The sequence below is a fragment of the Apium graveolens genome, chromosome 2, assembly GCF_009905375.1.
Source record: "Apium graveolens cultivar Ventura chromosome 2, ASM990537v1, whole genome shotgun sequence".
Taxonomy (NCBI): Eukaryota; Viridiplantae; Streptophyta; class Magnoliopsida; order Apiales; family Apiaceae; genus Apium; species Apium graveolens.
The window spans coordinates 281,818,826-281,824,825 of record NC_133648.1 but is presented as its reverse complement, the minus strand read 5'-3'; positions in this window follow the sequence as shown (position 1 = coordinate 281,824,825).

Here is a 6,000-nt window from a genome sequence, read left to right as displayed (position 1 = left end):
TGGCTTTGGAGGATAATAGAAAGGCTTGTCTTTGACTTCTTTCAACTTTCTCTGTTTAGCAGCTTCTGCTTCTTTCTTGCCTTGATCTTTTTTGCTTTTTCTTCCCTTTGGCTCCAATGCGGTCGAACACGGACCTCTTTGATTGCTGGGAGTCCCCAGACTCCTCCGGCTCCTCCTCTAGTTCGGCTTCTTCTTGGAGCCGGGTCTGCTCCTATCTGTATAGTCTGATTGCTTCTGCTAGTTCATCACTTGTAAGGTTAGCCATGTGCTCTTCGGCTACTGGGACGTTGGTGTACTTGTACTGATTGAGCTCTATGAGGGTCCTGGCATCCCTGGTGTTTACAATTCTTTCCACTACACGAGTGTGTAGTGGCTGCTCCTGGAATGTTTCTCGCTCGGCTCCCGGGTCGATGGCCTGGGAGTGGTCCGGCTCCTGGACCTGAGCACTAGCAGATGGTCTTCCAGAGGTATTCTTTCCTGGTCTTGCCATTTCTGAACAATACCAACATCAAATAACAATAATATGCCAACGGGAATATCGGTCTATGGTTGCTTTATGAAATTTGCAAAAACTACCCAGAATATCAACAAAAACTAACAAATAGCTTCCTGGGAGCAGTTCAAACAATCTTATAGGTCTATTCAACGATGAAGTACAACGTAACTACCATACTCAAACTAGAGCAATAACGATTAAAACTAACGATAGCTCACACAAACGTCACTTAACTAAACAAAACGGGCTCACACAAACGTGGCCTAAAATAACAAGAACACACAAACGTGGCTGAAATAAACAATAATCATGCTTATGGAAAAGGTTGGTTGCTGAGGGTTCTTACAAGTTTGAATAAATAGACTCTCTAAAGAGTTTGTTGATGAAGGTGAATCCAGGGGCACTGAGACCCAAGGATGGGGAGCCCCTCCTTCTAGCGCCAAATGATAACTCCTGGTGGCGGGATTGTTCCTTCGACGGCGTCCTGGATCCTTCGTCGCTGTAGAGGTGTAGCTGTGGTTGGGTTCCTATAAAACAACACCGGAAGGGGGGTTGGAGTCCCGCGGCGCCTCCGGCGTGAGAGTAAGAACTATCTTTCTGGGAAGATGAAGATGAATATAGATGAGAGGTGGCTATGTGTGTATATGAGTGTATAAGAATGATTAACCCCAAAACCTCACCTTCTTGGGTTATTTATAGCCCAAGGGTAGGGTTTTGGGGTTGGTACCTTTAGATCCTGGCCGTCGGTTCTGGGAGCGGAGGACACCTGACTGGAGTAGATGCTTTACACGTGTCAGTGCGAGACTGGCCGAGGAATGTTCTGGGGATCCTCTGACACGTGCCATGATTATTCCCATGATTGATGTGTGACAGTTATCCCCATCATGTGCTTGGGCCAACGTCTCACGTGTTGGGATTTACCAAGGTTAGGCTTGCGGGACTGAGCTAGTTAGGAGCGGCAATGTGCGGGACTATTCCTTCTAGGAGCCGCGTGGAGTAAAGGGCTTGGGAGCAGCTCTTCCAGGAGCTATATGGAGTTAGGAGCTTAGGAGTAGTCCTTCCAGGAGGTGTACAGAGTTGAAGGCCTAGGAGTAGTCCTCCCAGGAGCTGTATAGAGTTGAAGGCCTAGGAGTGGTCCTCCCAGGAGCTGTATGGAATTGAAGGCCTAAGAGTAGTTCTCCTAGGAGTTGTATGTACTATCATGTGCCCCCCACTCCCTTATGCATATTTTCTGGATGGGGGAGTGAATTTGGGTTTATTTGTAGAACATGAGCTTTTGATTGTTTTGGTAGAAGAATTTGAGCTTTTCTTGCCCCCTAGTCCGGATTGCGCTGAGTTCGGAGAATCAGGAATAAGGTGGTTGTCCTTTTCAGGAGTTGTGCTTTTCTTGCCCCCCAGTACGGATTGCGCTGAGTTCGGAGAATCAGGACTAAGGTGGTTGTCTTTAGCAGGAGTTGAGATTTTCTTTCCCCCCAGTCCGGATTGCGCTGAGTTCGGCGAATCAGGACTAAGGTGGTTGTCCTTGTCAGGAGTTGAGCTTTCATTTCCCCCAAGTTCGGATTACGCTGAGTTCGGCGAATCAGGACTAAGGTGGTTGTCCTTGTCAGGAGTTGAGCTTTTCTTGCCCCCAGTCCGGATTGCGCTGAGTTCGGCGAATCAGGACTAAGGTGGTTGTCTTTAGCAGGAGTTGAGGTTTTCTTGCCCCCAGTCCGGATTGCGCTGAGTTCGGTGAATCAGGACTAAGGTGGTTGTCCTTGTCAGGAGTTGAGCTTTTCTTTCCCCCTAGTCCGGATTGCGCTGAGTTCGGCGAATCAGGACTAAGGTGGTTGTCCTTGTCAGGAGTTGAGCTTTTCTTTCCCCCCAGTCCGGATTGCGCTGAGTTCGGCGAATCAGGACTAAGGTGGTTGTCCTTGTTAGGAGTTAAGCTTTTCTTGCCCCCAGTCCGGATTACGCGGAGTTCGGCGAATCAGGACTAAGGTGGTTGTCCTTGTCAGGAGTTGAGCTTTTCTTGCCCCCAGTCCGGATTGCGCTGAGTTCGGCGAATCAGGACTAAGGTGGTTGTCTTTAGCAGGAGTTGAGCTTTTCTTGCCCCAGTTCGGATTGCGCTGAGTTCGGGGAATCAGGACTGTCCTTGTCAGGAGTTGAGCTTTTCTTGCCCCCAGTCTGGATTAAATTGAGTTGTGTAGTTCGGACTTGGAAGTTGAAATGTTTTTGGTATTTTCCCCCCAATGATTTGAATTGTTACAGTTGTCTTTTTTCAAAAGACGTGCTGTAATAATGACTCCTCATTAATAACCATTTGCGATGGGTGGTCAGGATGTTGCCACGTGGCGCGGCCCATTTATATTCACCACGCCTATAAAAGGCGCCCCAGATTTCTTACTTTTCTTTTTTCCCTTTGGTTTTCTTCTTAGTTTTCTCTCTTTTCTCTAAGGTTTTTCTTTGCTGTTTTAGTCGTCGTTTCCTTTCGCTGTAGCTTTTCCTGTGGTTGCTTCTTGGTTGTCCCCAGCCGCTCCGTTATATTAATCTTGTAAGTGTTGCTCTTTTTTACTATTTCTGTCTTTACTTTAATTCTTTCTTGATCTTCATTTTTTGGTTGTAGTGTTTCCGTGTTCTTGTATTTTGTTGTGGTTATTTTGCTGTATGTATGTGTATATATATGTGTTTGCGGGCATGTTTTGGTTTTTGATCTGTGTTAATTGTGTTTCTGGAATTAGGGTTTTATGTTGGGGTCCGGACTTGGATACCTAGTCCGGACTCATAGGTTAGGATTTGGAGTTTGTAATTGGTTGGGGTTTTTGTGTTTCTGTGTCATTTGAGTTCGGAGTAGTATGCTAGGTTTGGTTGTTTAACTTCGGGGTTTTTGCAGTCCGGAGCGCCTGTTTGGTGCTGTATTTTTTACTGGGTCTTCGGATTGTTGCTTTTAACTTGTAATAAAAATGAATCATAGGGTAGTCCGGACCATGTAGCTTTCAAGATAAATAAACTCTAGGATTTTTAGACTAACCTTTGTCACTTATTTTAGGTTTATGGTCCGGGCTAAAGCTCTTGCAAAGGCCTTCATAACCTGCTATCCGGGGTCGTCTAGTTCGGAGTCTGAGTCTTCTTGTGATTCTGAAAGAGTTGAGATGGGGAAGAAAGCTTCTACTTCGGACTCTGAGGCTATAACGAAGCTTTCGGTTGCTAAGATCTCTTCCAGGAAGGTACCATGTAGTCCGGAGGGGCTCTGGGTTGAGAATCTCGGATATTTCGTTACGAAGAGTGAGGAGATTGAGGATAGTTTTTATTATAGGAGTATTAGGTCCGGATATGCTAGGCAGCAAAACGCTGGTCCGGGGCCTTACGATAGGGAAGCATTTGATAGGAAGTTTGCGAATAGCATAGTGGCTAAGGAGCACTATGAGTTAAAGGATGAGTATTCTGGGTTAGATTATGAAACTCAGGATTCCGCGGTCCGGGCTGCTTTTCAGTTGGATCGCCGGATTGAGTGGAGGTGGCTGACTCCGGATGAGAGGGCTCAACACAGGCCGGCTGATGGCTTCGTTCCAGTGTGGCTGGAGCATCTCCGGTCTGGATGGAATCCACACTGACATCTGTTTCTAAAGCATTTGTGTAAGTACGTATACAAGATTTCTCCAATGCAGATAACGCCTAATGGAATAAAGTGGATGACTTGGTTCATTGCTACTTGCAATCAATTTAAAGTTCAGCCCATGTTCAAGATAAGGCATCACATCTTTCACCTGGTCCGATCCAGCCAGTTTCCTTTATATGAGCTTCAGTTACGGGCTCCGGAGTCCGGCTACGGTGGCTCTTACAGGCCTGTTATTCAGCAATCTTCGCTGAAGTATTGGAATGGGGAGTTGATCATGCTCCGGGGTTTGGACTTATACTATCTCCCCCATATGGCTTCGGAAGGAGTCCGGACTCGCTTCCGTAGGGATGTGCTCCGGGGTGATGCTCTCCGGTTAATTTTTACATTTTGTGAATGTCTGGGTTTCCAAATGACCCGAGATACTTTTATGAATCATAGAAATTTGTATAGGCTAGGCTGTAAGTAGTTTTCTTTCTTGTCCGGACCTTTCATATGTTTCTTATCTGCTTCCCTTTATTTTTGTTTGTTGTTTTTGACTTGTGTTTTTTCTTTGTTTCTTGCAGGTTTGCCACATTATAATCCGGACATGTCGTCTTCCGCATACAGTGATGCGTTGAAGGGTCTGGGCAAGGCTTTCAAGTTGCCCAAGAAGAATACTGCTGTTGGGTCCGGATCAAACGCCTCGGCGGAGGAGGGATCCCAGAGCAACGCGGTTCCAAATCCGGAACCTGAAGTTGCTGTGAATCCTCCTGGTCCGGAGCTGGATGCTGAAGTAGAATTTGGGGATGAGTTTGCTAACCTGGAGGACCTTGGTCCTTTAGGCGAAGCTCCGGGTGGTGAATCTGTGAAGAAGAGGAAGAGGCTCCGTACCCTTGGGAGTAAACCTCCCCGGGCCGAAAACTTTGAAGCTGGTTCCGGGTCCGGGGCTGGCAAGGGGAAGAATGTTGATGAAGAGAGTCTGGATGAAGGTGGTCCGGGGTTGGAGGAGAAGGTTGCCCGTTTCATGGCTGGGATTCCTACTCAAACTGAGTCGAAGAGGATGAATCAGTCCGGATTCGATGCCACTATGAAGGAGTGTTCCCGGCTCTGGGGTCAGGTACTTCTTCTGCTTTCTGTTATTGCTTGTTTCTTTGATTTTCCTACTTTCTCCACCTTTTCTAGATTGAGACCTAATGATTTCTTTTGATGAACCACTAGTTCCAACTACCTCTTCTCCTTACATTGTCCTTTTGTCCCCCTTATTACCTCCATCAGGATTTTCATCATCAGTATTTGTCAATGTCAGCTGCTTGCATTTAGATTTAACAATCTTCTCCCCCTTTTTGGTATCATCACCAAGAAGTAGAGAAAGAATCGGCTCCATTGAATTCTGTACCTCTGTAAGTTGTTTAGACATTTGAACTTGCTTAGCTTTCAATCTAGCTTGATTGGCTTCAATTGTAGTCAATCTGGAAACAATTGGTGCAATATGCTTTTGAATTTCCTGATGAGTAGTCAGCCTGGAAGCAATCAAAGATTCTTTAATCTGATTGATTTGACAAATAGTTGCTTCTTGAGCTGTATGCAAGGATCTTACAACCAGAGTAGATGCTTTTAGATGATTCAGCATATCATGATTTTGAATTCTCTGTTCAGCTGTTTCAAGATGTTCAACAACATTTGTTCTGGAAATAGGATATATAGCATCTTTCCACTATGAATCAGTCCGGATTCGATGCCACTATGAAGGAGTGTTCCCGGCTCTGGGGTCAGGTACTTCTTCTGCTTTCTGTTATTGCTTGTTGCTTTGATTTGCCTTAGAAAATTTTTCAACTGTCTCCTTAGAAAGAAGAAATAAGGGGTACATGGCTATCAAATTAGATATGGCCAAAGCATATGACCGTATAGAATAAAATTTTTTAGAAGGCAT